We start from the raw sequence: 14,989 nt of genomic DNA, 5'->3' as shown, positions 1-14,989 counted from the left end.
TATACAACATGGATGAATCTCAGAAATATGCTGAGTGGAAGAAGCTTTACACAATACTGCATAATTCCATTTATAGGAATTCAAGAACAGACTAAACTAACAGTGGGAAACAATCAGCAGTGGTTGCCGCTGAAAGGGGGAATGGGGATGAGGAAACTTTCTGAGGTGATGGTAATATTTTCTATCTTGACAGAGACTAGGATTATACAGGTGTACACATCTATCAAAACATTATGCAAACATGACTCTCAACATTTGTGCATTTCATTATATGTATATAAATTTTACCTTAGGGGTGCCTGGGTAGCTCAGTCAGTTGGACGTCCTACCATCCGTCTTGCCATCCGTTAGTTCAAGCCCCGTGTCGGTCTCTGTGCTGACAGCTCAGAGCCTGGAGTCCGCTTGGGAATCTGTGACTCCCTCTCTCTCAACCCCCACCCACTCACGCTCTGTCTCTCTGTCTCTCAAAAATGAATAAACATTAAAAAAATTTTAATTTTACCCTAAAAAAAAATCACGAACATATAATGAACTCTGAATAATAAAATGTGCACTGAACTGTTTAGAAGTGACCTATGCCAATGTCTGTAACTTACTTTAAAGGGCATAAAACAATAATCTGGGACTGATGGAGGGATGAATAAATCGCCAGATGTGTAATAAAGCCAATATTGCAAAATTACACCCTAGATATGTGTATTTGGGTAGTTACTGTTCTTGCAAGTTGTTTATATTTTTTAAAAATGAGATAGGTCAGGGAAAGAAAAACTCATAGTGCCCTCTCCTTAGCCCACCAAGTTAGAAACTTGACAAGATACCCATGCCCACCAAGCCATGAGCCCACATAGTTTCAATTCTGCTGCAGAGTGAAGATTGGAAGAATACAAGTAGCTTTACAGGAACTCACATCACTCATGCCAAAGATTTTCTGCCTGTTTCCCTACAGACAAAGCAATTATTTGAATGGAAGCCAAAAATTCCTGCTCAAGAGGGAGAAAAAGAACTCATTCCCAATTTGTTCTCTTTCAATTCCTGCACCAATCTATTAGCGAACTGCACAACACTCCACTTCCATTCGCCCCAAGTCCATTAAGTCAAAAGACTAACAAAGAAAAACCAACCCAGCCACATGATATACAGAGGATAATGCCCCAGCTCTCAGGGCCAGAAACCCCACTGAAGGCAAAAGAGGATGCAGAGTCAGTCTGAGGTTCAAGTGATTTCAACTGAGGTTAGCACACATGCACCAAAGAGACCTAAACAGCTTGTTGCTTAACCCCTCCGTGGGATTTGGTGACATCTGGGGTCACTTGAACTTGGTAGGGAATTCAGCTGTTCAGAGATACAAATTAGGAATCCTGGCAGCCAGGGACACGTGGGGTGCACAGCGTGCCCTACCCACAGGCCCAGAGGTCACCCACATTACTCCCGCCTTCCTTCCTGGCATGGCCTCGGTTATCCTGAGATGACACACGATGGCAGGGGCTGAAGACGCCTAGTCTGACTGCGCGCCCAGCATCTGAAAACAGCTGTGCCAATTACAAGAAGGGACTGTTGCTGGAAACCCAGGGCTGCCACTCAAATATAGAGATTTGTGCCGGATTAAAAAAAAAAAAAATACACACACACACACACACACACACACACACACACACACACACTTTTTGTTTAAGTCCCCCCAACAAACTCTCTGCCACTTCTCAGTGTCCCTGGGGACCACCCACAACCACATAGGGCAGCTAACTAAGCATAAGCAACTGGAGGCAACAGGGAGCGTGCCTGGGTTTAGCACTTTGGCCTCCACGCGGTTCTCGCTGCCAAAGACAGCGATATCCTAGGTCAAGGGCACGGGCTCTGGTCAGGGGGAAGGGGGAGTGTTGCATGCCTGACAATCGGTTTTCTGAAATGTACGTCACTATCACCCCGCCAAGACCCGACCTACCCTGGAGTCCCTTGAGCCTAGGAAAGCGGGTTAGGACGAGGAAAGAAGTCCCCTTACAGAAGGGGAGATGCCGTTTTCAGCGCTGGGGACTTCCCGTGCCCCGAGTCTCTGTGCCTCCAGTGGCTGCGGCGCTTCCCCTGGACACACGGCAGGTCTGCTCCCATCTATCCAGAACCCCTGCGCCAGGAACAAACCCACCTCCCAGGGCGCACGCAAAAGGGCGGCTAGAGGCGCCTCCACCCCCTACCCCCACCCCACCGCAGCCTCGTGCCTTCCTGAACCTGGACTGCGTAGCCGGCTCCAGCCAGATCTTTGCCAAGGACCCCCTGCAGCAGTGTCCCAGACCCACCTGTAGCCTCGAAGCTTCCCCTCTGCTTCCTTCTTAGGCACCCCCGAGCCTGCAGAGTCCACGACCCCTAACAAACTGCTCTAGGGTGCCTCTCCCCATTGCGTGCCACGGATGATTTTTTTTTTTTTTTTTTTTTTTTTTTTTTTTTCAAAAAAAGTTGGCCAAGAGCGTTGCGAGTCGTGGATCGCCGCTGACCCATCCAACCCCGGTAGGGGATGTGGTGGTGGGGGCGGTGGCCCTCTGGCAGCCCCGGCAACCTGCAGGGAGGCGCCACGCGGAGCTCCTCCTGCCCGCCCAGGTCCCGGTCCGCGGGGCCAGATGGCAGGGCCTGTGCCCGCCTACACCCCAAATCTTGCCGCGCGCCCACCTACCGTTAGGGACTGGCTGAGGAGAAGGCGCCGGCGCGGGCTCCCTGAGACACCGTGTTCCGTCCCGGGAGGAAAGTTTGTGCCATACAGAGCAAGCGGCAAGGGGAAGGCGTGGGCACCAGTGGGTGGGGGCGGGAAGCGGCTGCGCGGCGTGCGCCGGTATATGTCCCTCCCGCGATTTGTGCGTCCGTCCCTCCGCGGAGCCCGCGGCCGCCGCGCTCCCGCTCGCTGCGCCCTGAGCCTGGCGCGCTCCGGCTCCAGCCCCGACGCGCCCCCGTCGCCGCCGCCGCCGCCGCCGCCGCCGCCGCGCGTCCGCCGGCTACACTTCCTCTTCCTCTGAACTCATGTGCAAAATATGCTGCGCTGCATCTTCGGGGGAGCCGCCGGCCCCTGACAGCCGCCGCGGGAGCAGCGGGCCCGCCCCGCGCCCCTCGGCGCCCTGCACCCCCTTGACGCCCCGCGCCGCTGCCTCCACGCAGCGGGCCACCTGCGCGCGGCACACGCCCCACCTCACTGGCGACCCTAATGCCCCTCCGCGCAGAGGTCCAGGCGCCAAGACCACTCCCTCGACCCCTTCTAACCAAGGTTGTATGAGGCTAGAGTGCGCCTAGGGGACTGGGTTCCCTAAATATTTGAGCTGGAGTGCTGGATGGTGACAGCCACCAAGGTGCTGATGGCTGAGGGTGTGGCAGGACCATTGAGAGTGGACTGTTCCTCCTCCCCATTCCACAGGTGGGCCATCTCAGGCGTCTAAGGTATTTGAGAGTTAGTGATTAATGAAAGGGATAATGCCGCCCCTTGCCACGCCCGCTGTATTCTGCCTACTTCAGGTGTCCTTAAGGTTTCAGAAGATCTGGGGGACCATCTTGGCCTGCAACTTTAGGTTGCCCAAGGAGACAGTTATATAAATAAAGCACCAGGTCAGGGCTGACTTAGTAAAGTGAAGATGTGAGGCAGAACACTCATTAAAAAGCATTTTTTTTTCCCCTTGGAACTTTTTAAACAAAGCAGAATTACAGTGTAGGGGTTAAAAGCAGGAATCATAGCACCAGTTGGGGTTGGCCTAGCCTCCATCCTTACTCCCTGTGTGACTTGGGTAAGTGATTTAACTGCTCTGGGCCTGTTTCCTCATCTGTTAAATAGCACTTCCTCATGAGTTTTATGTGTAAAGTGTTTAGGAAGCACTCTATAACTAGAGTTATATTATAATATATTAATTATATTATATATAATTATATAATTATAACTCTTGTCATTGTTATTATTAATACTATGAAGAGAACTGCAGCAAGACAGCTGACATAATCTAATTAACTATCTACATTTTCTGATTGGGCAAAGAGGGGGCCTTAGGCATTGGAGCCCACAGAGTGGTGGGCAGGTTGCAGGCCCCAACAGTGTTTTAATGAGGTCCTTCTGGTACTGATAACACCCCCCCAAGGGGTAGAGAAGCGCTATTTTCTTTTCAGGAATGCCTGTTCAGCACAGCTTCTTAGATATTTTCTTCCTTGTTTTCTCTTTCCATCGCCATCCCAGTTGTGTCCCTCCCTCCCGCCTGCCCCCACTCCACTGCCCACCATTTGTCTGTGTTTTCTGTTTTGCTCCTTTCTCTTTCTAGCTCACCACTTATGGGCATCACTCACCACCACCAACTCCAATATTCCCCGCTCTCTCCCCAGCTTGGCTTGCCCACTGGGAGAATGTAACAAGACCAGGTGTCAGCCCAAGTCCAGGTTCAAACAGTAGTGTGTGGGGACAAATGTCCAGTGGCACCACCCTGGTTTTGAACACCCACCTATGAGGCCAGAAGGAGGGATCTTTATGTCATTTATCTGCCAAGGCCTTGAGTTTCGCAAGTCAGGGCCCATCTGAAATCTTTCTGATCTTTTCTAATCCTTACCTCAGAGGGAAAAAAAATAACATTATGGGTGTTAACCAGAAGTTCAAAAGGAAACATGGAGTATTTATTTATTTATTTATTTTTTTAAATTTTTTTTTTCAACGTTTATTTATTTTTGGGACAGAGAGAGACAGAGCATGAACGGGGGAGGGGCAGAGAGAGAGGGAGACACAGAATCGGAAACAGGCTCCAGGCTCTGAGCCATCAGCCCAGAGCCTGACGCGGGGCTCGAACTCACGGACCGCGAGATCGTGACCTGGCTGAAGTCGGACGCTTAACCGACTGCGCCACCCAGGCGCCCCAGGAAACATGGAGTATTTAAATGAAGATAAAGAGTAAAGGGGGGAAATGCAGCATAACCTGGTTGGGGGGGAAGAAGTTGATTTCTTTTAAGCAAATCATTTTCATTCTATAAATTTTTGCACATAAGTGTGTTTTTTTTTTTAACACCAGATCATTGGGGTTAATAAGTTATTCTGATGGTTTCCATTTTCTTCTACTCAACATCTTCCTAAGTACTATTTGTAAATGTCTTAAATGTCTTTTTTCCCTGCTTGAATCTGCCTTTTTTTAGGGTTTTCTAGAATTCTCAACTTCCCCCCCTAGATATTCTGACACTTCCAATCTGGTACCTAGTAGGTGTTCAATAAACATTTATGGAATGAATGGATGAGTCATTAGCATCCAGATCTTTCAAGGCTCCACGTAACCTACACTGAAAATCTGAAATATTCTAATTCTCTTTCACCTGGCATACCCAATGAGGAGTCAATGTTGGGTTCATTTGTGTTGTGTAGAGGTCAACCTCGATTTTCCAATTGGCTGCCATGCACTGGCCAGCCAGGGGATAGACCCTGGGCAGCTGGGACTCACCTCTGACTGACCTCGCCTACCCAGCGTCAACCCCAAAGATGCTGGATCTATATCCTGGTGGGTTACCTTGGCAACCTCACAATGTCATCTGTTAGAATGTCCTAGGGCGGCAGCTTTTAATTCTATCACAGCGGTCTCATCGGGGGTCATGTAATAGTGCTGTTTTTCCTCTGCTCACACTTCCTCCCCCTATGATTTAACACTAAGTACTCAGGGAGGGAGCTGAACACGGGGAAAACCGAGCTGTTATAGCACGACAGGTCACAGATGGCCCCAGAACTGGGATCCTGAGTGTTCGCAGTCAATAAAATGCAGGCCCCAAGTTAATGGGGAAGCTGGTACTCTCAGCACCCCTCATGGAAAGGAGAGGAGTTAAGCCAGCCTAGGCAAGCATAAGAAGCAGCCGTGGCCAGACTGTACAACTCTTGCAAAAGCTCAGTTAAAGGAACCCCCCACTGGAGCAATTCTCTCTCTTGGCCTCTGCGGCATCACCCCACTCCGGAGAAGATGAAGGCCATGGGTACCAGCAGCCGGAACAATTTTGCTGCACCCCAGCTACACTGAAGCTTGGAGGGAAGGAGAATCCCAGCTAATCCTCTATTGTGCCCTCCTTCTCCCCACAGTGTCACCAAACTCAGCACCCCCAGCTTAGCTCAAAGTAACTCAGTCCCCCATTATTCTGTAAAGAGCAGTAACAACTTATGCAGAAAGCAGATCCATCAAAAACTTGGGAACCTGAAGTGCTGTTATTCTATTTTTTCACATGGCCATGAAACCCAGCTCTTGTACAGGGCAGCTGAACAGCAGCATTTCAGGACTGACAGGAAAGAGAAGTAAACTCCTATGTGCCCTGGAGGTACAAGAATTATTCATCTTTATCAGCACGGTTAATATTTTAAGTGGGTTTGCAGTTACAGTGAGATCACAGTTTGGCCAGCTGCTCCACACTAAATGGCTGCAGGAAGCCGGCCCCATGTAGAGTGACACTGGTTTCTATGAGGAAGCATGGTGGCAGAGGCCAGAGTTCTGCGCCCCAGAGCCAGTGGCTTTGGAGGAACCCGCTGCCCTTTGTTTATTGTGAGAGGCACAGCCTTCCCAGACATACCCCCTGCCAGTCTGTGGTGCCCCTGGTCACAGTGGAGCAGGGCACACTCGTGCCAGCGTCCAGACATGCCCTGTAACCCTCAGCTGTGTGAAAGTGTGAATTGGGGTGGGGACAGGGGGCTTGTTAGGATGTTTTATATGTATGCACTGATTGGCCAAGGCCAGGGGCTTTTGTCCAAAGTGTAGTCAGAGTGCGCTCTGCAAATGCCCCCAAAGACATCGCCAGTTTGAGGAAACGTATGATTGCCAAATGTTCCATTCACACCATCACAAAACCCATGGATGTATTGTTATTTGGCTCCTGAATCTACTCCTCATTTTTCCTCTGAATTCCCAGGCTGTCAAACAGGCAGTTCAGGGGAGCAGGGGCCCTCCTGTGGCTGAGACAGAATTTGCTCTCTAGAGCAAAAAGCCATGAGACTGAATTTGAAGAATATTGTGTGAAGCATGCGGCTATTTGCAGCCTTGTTTCCCTCATGCAGCTTGATGAACCTTCTGGCTTTACCAAAAGCTACCCACATCCATAGCCCTTCACTGGTTATTCCATTTATGGGACAAAATGGAATGCTCTACTGACTTGCATTTGTGGACAAACTTTATTATCAGATTATATATATATTCATATATTTATTGATGAATATATAGAAGCCTATATATGCTACAGGAATAGAAAAGAAGGTTGTGGAAATAAATCATTAAGTAAATGGTGGAATAAGATTTTGATACATTAATTGATATGCTTTTCCTTCTACCACCACTCCTTTCCCTCTCCCACTGTATTTCTTGTCATGCTGTACCAAGCCTCTTTTCTTCAGTTGAGACTAGAGAAGACCCAGCGTGCCACAAGAGAGACTTATCATGGCAATACAAGGGAAAAAAAAGTAAAATTCTTGGCTTTGGGGTTTCGAAAGTCAAGGTTAAAATATAAAATTTAAAAGATATGGAAAAATGTGAAATCAAGTAGAAGCATTGTCCCCTATCACATCTCCTTTCCTTCCCTACCCACCCATTATCACACACACACACACACACACACACACACACACACCCACACACACACACACACACACTCCTTCCAAGAATAGATCAAAGTTGTCAAACAGGAGCAAGGGAAGCTGAGAGAAACAGAGGGCTATGCCAATAGGGAACATTTGGTAGGACTCAGGGACTGACGACAGTCAGAGTCCAGAAGCCCGCTTCCCTCTATTCAAGTGAGAATTATCCACATAACACTTGGAAACCCTGTAGACAACTAGACAACAGTTCTTAGAACTTGTCCAGGAGCACTACAGATCTTCAGCAGAGGAAGGAAAAGTGCTGTTCATCCTTCCCACTGATATTTGGCAATGAACTCCCATATAGAGCAGCCAGAGCATGACCTGTGGGTCATCCAGAAGGACTAACTCCTATTCCTCAACTTCAACCCTCATTTAACTGCCTAAGAAGCCATTTAGCCCTTGAGAGTGTGGCCGTTTAAAACCTCAGGGACAGTGAAGAGATCCGAGTGTAAAAGATGTTCCTATCTATTTCTGTTAAGCCTGTACTTAGATGGGCCCAAGTGGACCAGCTCAAAATCCTGTGGTGATCATCAGTGCTGTTCCCCAAATATTTCTGGTCCTTTCCTGGTCCTATGGTAGAACTGGTCTTCATAGCTCCTTGTGATTGGGAGAGGTTATATGACTAGTTCTGGCTGGTGAATTGTGAGCAGAAGTGATGTGTACCACTACCGTGAAAATGACTTAATTGTCAGGACGAGACCTTCCAGATTTCTCTCTTCCCTCTAGCAAGGCCGCTGGCAACATTCAGTCCATGCTGAGCCCTCCATCTAACCTGCAATAATTATGTAACATGAAGAGGAAATAACTTGCTTTACGCCACTGAAACTGTAAGTTGTTTCTGCAGCATAAGCTAGCCTATGCTGGCTGATATTACCTATTAGAAGCCACTAGATGTTCTGAAAGGCATCACAAGCGTATCTGGGAGCTGTTAGAATAAAGGAGGGATCCAATTAGGAATATTTCCCTCTTGGAATCCTAGTAATTCTCAAGATGATCAAAACACAATAAGAGCTATTATTACACATTTAATGTTAACCTACTTATTGAGAACATACTATGTGCCAACACTACACTAGGAACAGAGATCGGCAGGGAAGGAACAGGCACTGTTCCTATTCTCAGAAAGCTTTCAGTCTAGCAACATGGGGCAGTTATCTAATGACTGAAAAGGAAATAAGGGCCTAGAGAAATTGACAGACTTGCCCAAGGCGATGCAGTTAATAAATGGTGAAGTGGGCTTAAACTTGAACTTTTTGCCTCAAAATTCTTGAGCTTTCTTCACTGTCCCAAGTCACTTTAAAACCACAAAATCGGTATTGCTTCAAGGCTGCTCAAAAGAGTAGGTAAAATTTAATCCTAGGCTTGCCTTACGGTTCCTTCCTAATATTTGCTGACACCTGAAATTTCTGTAATAAGCACCCTTTTCATTCCATAATTAGTACTTAGCACAGGGCCTGATAGATAATAGGCATTCCCTAAATTTTTTTTTTTTTAATGAGTAAAACATACTTGAATGAATGGATGAATGAAATAAGAAGGCTTAACTACTTAAAACTACTGACTTAAATATCAGATATACTGAATTTCGCTCATACTAGACCACAACTAAGTAATCACTCAACGCAGGTGTTATGCCTAAGATGGACAAACAGGTTTTTTGGAATACTGATGCTCTTTCCGATCCCAACACATCCTGTCATCTCACCCCTTATCTTTATTGGGGAACCAGCTAAACTGTGTGGCATCCATAGCTCAGGGAATGGTTATTTCAGCAGAAGGACAAAGAAAAGTCTTGGGGGTCTCAAAAACTTGTGAGTTCAATTGTCCAGGGAGATTCAACACTAAAAAACAATTCTTAAAGAGGCAGATAAAGGTCTCTCCAACCTCCCCCGAGGGCATAATATCATCCCATACTGCAGGGAGGGAGAAAAATGTGAGGAGGTGCAGGAGTGAGTGGACATTTTAAGTCCCTCAGAAAGAGACCCAATATCCTGCCCTTACAGTATATGCAAAAGGAAGCACAGCAAATCCCACTTCAGCGCAGTAAAGTAGCTTGTATTGAACCAATTCTCTACAGAGAAACTCTAGACGATATCTAAGAAACAACTCTCTGAAGGCAATGAAAAGCAACTGAAAATAGGTAGAAACTGGAAGGGAGGTGACATTTGAAAAATGGAAACATCCGTGGGTGGGTTTCCCTTTTTTTAAATGGCTTTTCATCAAGGCCCCAGTTAGCACTCTGCAGGGCAGCCCAAACTTGAACCAGAAACCTACAGTCGCACCAGCCAAGGAATCAGACGACAGATTTCAGAGTGATCACAGCAGCTGGAAAGTGAGGGGACAGAAGCCCAGAAAGGAGAGAGCCATAGATGGGAAGCACCAAACTGTATTAAATCTGCCTGACCCCTGAACTAGACCCTAAGCACCACCCACTGCAAAGGAGACCAAGTTTGGAGTTGTAGCTCAGCATAGTTAATTTCCTGCTAAGATGTTTTAAAAATCAATATTCTTGAGAGTAACATAGCAGAATCCAGAGTCTTGGCAATGTATCACTCACAAAGGTCCACAGTACCATCCAAAATTACTAGACGTTCAAAAGAAAAAGGAAAACGTAACCCATATCCAAGACAAAGATTAGTCAACGGAGACCAACCTCAAGATGAGTCAGGTGTTGGAATAAGATTAAGATGTTTAAGCAGCTATTATAGCTATTCTCAAGAATATAAAGAAAATATCTCTGATGAATGAACAAATAGGCAATCTCAGCACAGAGATAAAACCTATAGAAAGAAAAGAACCAAATGGAAATTCTAAAACTGAATATCTGATATAAAAGTGAATAATAATAATGGTGGGTGGTATAATAAAAACCTGAGATGTGTTTGGGAGAGCCCAATTCCAGAAGGAATACTGATGGGAGTCCAGAAGGGACTCATGGTTCCTGTCCCAGGTAGAGCTCCGGCTGGTACTCAGCATGGTTTGTCTGGGCAGCTGGGTCTGAGGAAGCCTCCAGGTCTTACCATACTATGGAAGAAACAGAACTCCTGAGCACCTGAGGGAAGCACAAAAGTGGTAAAGGGCTGTAAATCCCTCAAAGTTTACAGTAGTCAGTAAAGGCACAGGAGCCATAAAATACTCTCGTGTTTAATTTTTTTTTTGATGTTTAATATTTTTTTTAATGTTTAATCATTTTTGAGCAGACAGCAGATGAGCAGGGGAGTGGCAGAGAGAGGGAGACACAGAATCCGAAGCAGGCTCTAGGCTCCGAGCTGTCAGCACAGAACTTGACGCAGGGCTCGAATCAATTAACTGTGAGATCATGACCTGAGCTGAAGTCGGACGCTTAACTGACTGAGCCACCTAGGCGCCCCTCTCATGTATTTAAAGCAGCCGGAGAGTTAGCTGAGAGACCTGGACCAACAGGAGGTTGTACCAGATCTTATGGCTAATACAGCAGAGAGCAGTATGAAACAACAATAGAAAACCAGACACTGCAAAGATGTCTCTGTGGATGGCATCCTGGATGTTGATGACACAGATCACGTTGCTAAATCCTGCTCATGCTTTGGCACAATGTGACCCCTCCCACCACCACCACCAAAACTTATGCATAGTGGGGGCCAATCCTGAAATTGGGAACAAGTTTCTACCACCTCTGCACCCCCTCTGAAATGTTTTATTTTTAGCACACCTGAGTACCTACTATGCTAATATGAGATAATGTGTGTGATATGAGATGAGACAGTTGAAGGTTGACATCACGATTAGCAAACAAACATAGGGGCCTCCACCCACTCTTCCTGTGCTGTATAGAAGGAACTCTGAACAGTTAAGAGTCATTTCCCCCCTAGCTGCTAGCATATGGTTCATGCTCTACAGTATGAGCATAGCTTCTCAAGGTTTCTGGTTTTTGTTCCCTTCCAAATATGATTTTATATAAAGGGGCTCCCTTCCAAGAGATTTTTGTCAATTGAGATTTAACTGTATTGCCTGATATGCAGCCATTTACTCCTTTCCCATTTTCCCAAATACATGAGGGTTCTGATCTAGTCATTTCTCCATTTCCTAGGATTCCCTGGCTTATAAAATAACATGAATGAATACATACACAAACAAAGGAATGAATAAACAGGTGAATAACATTTGTCTTAGTCTGTTCAGGTTGCTATAACTAAATACCATAGACAGGGTGGCTTATAAACAGCAAACAGTTATTTCTTACAGTTCTGGAGGATGAGAAGTCCAAGATCAGCAACCCCGCCCCCCGCCCCCCCCCCCCCCCCCCACTGCCCACACAGATTCAGCGTCTGATGAGAGCCCACTTCCTAGATGACATCTTTTCAATATAACCTCACATGGTGGAAAGGACAAGAGAGCTCTCTGGGGCCTCTTTTATAAGGGCAGTAATCCCATTCATGAGGGCTCTGTCTGCATGACTTAATCAGCTCCCAAAGGCCTCACCTCCTAATACCATCACTCTAGGGGTTAGGATTTCAACAGATAAATTTTGAGGGGACATAAACACTCAGACCATAGCACCATTCATACCAGGAGCTAATGCCTATATGTTGGATTAATAATATTTCTTGAAAAGCCTGTTCTTCCCTCCTCCTAACTCACTCTGTTCTCATCCCTTTTGAAACACATTTCAAGGGTTTAAATGTCAGTGGCTGCAGGCCCACTTTCCTCCCTCCTGTTGTCTGTCGTCTCTCTACTCGGCTGAAATGGGAGCTTTGGAATAGAGCTCTCTGTCAATCACCACTGAGGCCTTTTCTCTCAGCCCTACTGACTCCAGACCCAAGTATCAAGAGTCGGGCTGACAGGCCTGGCAGTCTGGGGAAAGAGCCTGAGAGGCTTTTTAGCAGGCCTAAATCTTGCTTTTGGCATGTGGCCTCAGCTAAGCAACAGCTGGATGGCAAGGGGCCAGACTCCAACATCTGCCTTCTTCTGCAGGCGTTAGTAGCAAGCATCTTTGCTAATGCTATTATTAAGGAATTATCAATATTTTACAACTGTTAATCACTTTTGGAAAAAAAAAAAAAACCAGCTAGTTAAGTCATGTAGGGCAGGACCTGGATGGTCAAGATATAATAAGGCAGGTCTTATTCTTAACTCTCCTTTCCTCTCAGGGTCATTATACTGATTGAATATTTTAAGGAGGGAAACTCTGATTCCAAAAGCCATCTCCACTCTTATCTTTTCTTTTATCCCAGTAAGAGGCTCTAATGAAGAGTCTATAAGTAAACTTTATTTTAAATAATAGAGAGTGTGCACACCAGGGTTCTAGAGAGATGGGCTCTGGTTACCTTAAGGTGTAAAGAAAATTAGGAAAAAGCTTTTAGGTAGTTGATAAAATCAACAGGAACACTGAGGAATGAGGCTTGGGCAGTGTGGCTAATTGTGTTTTCCATAGATGGCCTGCAATGATATCTCCCGTCCCACATGCTCTTCCAGAGCCAATCCCCCATCAAAAAGTGGAGTATAATTTCCCTCTCCTTAATCTGAGCAGTTTGCTGCATACTCATAACCAATGGAATGAGGTATAAGCATAAGCAAAGCTATGTGACCTCTGTAGATAGAAGATAAAGCATTTTCCACTTAGCTGGTGTTCACTCATGAAACATTCAGCTACCAAGCAAGTGGTCCAACTGCTCTGAGGCTACCATGTTTTGAGGAAGCCCAAGCCAGCCCACATGGAGACCACATGGAGAGAGAAAGAGATGCCCAGCCAGCCCTAGGCCAGCACTCTCACTGACTTAAACTGATGAGAGACCCGACCGGAACCACCCTGTCTAGCCTCCCCCTAATCCTGACCCATAAAAATCATGAGAAATAACAAAATGGCTTATTGTTTGAAGCCACTAGGTTTTGGAGTTACTTGTTATGCAGCAATAGCTAACCAGAACAGTCAGAAATAAAGGGATGTAAGAAAAGGATTAGAAACAGTTTGTTCAAATGGGATCTTCTCACCAGCTAGATTTCCTCCATCCCCTTAGATTTCCCACTGCTGAGTTCCTGGTTTTTTAGAGATAGATAAGAAAATTAGCAATGAACATAAGTCCTGAAATTTCAGTGGCATACAGATTGTTTTAAGTATAAAGTTAACAACCTGAAGCAAAACTCCCCAAAACAGTCTTCTGGCCTCCCTCCTGCCTTTCCTATTTGTCCCTAGTACAAAATAAAACTAAGCCAAAGATATCAGGTGGTGTTTTGTCTAGGTAGGCACGCATTTTGTGAGTACATCTTTCTAAAAATGGGTCTATATTTTTCAGATGTTCATGTTCACATTTTAAAAACGTGGGCTGAAATATGTAAGAGAAACACCTCTGAGCTCTTAAAAATCTACATATACACATGCACTCTCTGTGGGGCTTGCACAGTGAGACTCATGCATCCTCAGATGATTGGAAGGGAGAGCCCTTTGGCCCACAAGGGAGACGATGACAAAAAAAGTACTCTTGTTACTTTTTGAGAACCACCAGCTTACCTTACCTTTGAGTTCCTATTTTTGGTTCCCATTATGATACTCAAAAGAAACTTTCATTAACATTTTTATTTAAACAAAACCAAGATACAATTAACAACTGCTTCGGGATTTTCAAGTCCTGACATTCGGGAATTTCCCAGAAAGTGTTTTTAATTTTACAAGTAAAATGTGTTCTGGAGGTGAAATATAGCCCCTGACTCATCTGCCTGACCACACAACAAGGAGTGTGTCATCTATTCCTGATACATAAGCCCCCTGGGTGTTGGGGGAATGACCATGATCACTGACAAATGCCAATGCTGTCCCATTTCCACATGATGGAAACCTGGAAAGCTTTTCCAAATGTGTTTGCCATCAAGACTAACAACAGAGGATACCAGAACTTGGCTTGTTTGGGCTGCCAAACAGGACAAGTGAGGATCAGGCCACATAACCCATTTGGATAAAGGCTAAGGACTGATGTCCTAGGTCGTGTTCCAGATTCTACTGTTGAACAACAAATCATTCCAAAATGCAGCTAACCTCATGGCCACATAATGACACTTTCACCATACACATCCTCCCCAATTCAAGGGGATGGACACAGACACCCACCCAGTGAGACAAGTCACATTGTAAGAAGAGCATGTGGGATGAGAGACCCTGTGGTTGCCACCTTTGGAAATTACAATTTGCCACAAGTCAGGTTCTCTAGAAGCAGAACTTGAAATAGGGATTCTTGTGCCAGTCATTTATTAAGGAATAGGGAAGGAGAAGAAGCTCAATAAGGATGCAGTTTCAAGTGAAGTCTACTCTCAGCCCAATCTTGCAAAGAGCTCTGGAGCATACAGTGTTTTGCAACGTGTGTCTTTCCTTGAGGCAAAGAAATAGGGCACGTGTACACCCACATCAGTCAGCCATTAGCTCAG

General features: G+C 45.9%; 1 protein-coding gene across 1 annotated transcript in view; it reads right to left on the bottom strand.

Moving 5' to 3' along the window:
• The window catches only part of RFTN1 (raftlin, lipid raft linker 1), a 207,215-nt gene extending 204,309 nt beyond the window's left edge, over positions 1-2,906 (bottom strand). The window contains 1 exon segment of the mRNA XM_030328896.1: positions 2,663-2,906. The gene's annotated coding sequence lies outside the window, so the exon portion shown is untranslated.
• Positions 2,907-14,989: the final 12,083 nt, after the last annotated feature.

This window comes from Lynx canadensis, chromosome C2 (genome assembly GCF_007474595.2).
Source record: "Lynx canadensis isolate LIC74 chromosome C2, mLynCan4.pri.v2, whole genome shotgun sequence".
Taxonomy (NCBI): Eukaryota; Metazoa; Chordata; class Mammalia; order Carnivora; family Felidae; genus Lynx; species Lynx canadensis.
The sequence above is the reverse complement of the archived record's forward strand: the minus strand, read 5'-3'. Positions and strand labels throughout refer to the sequence as shown.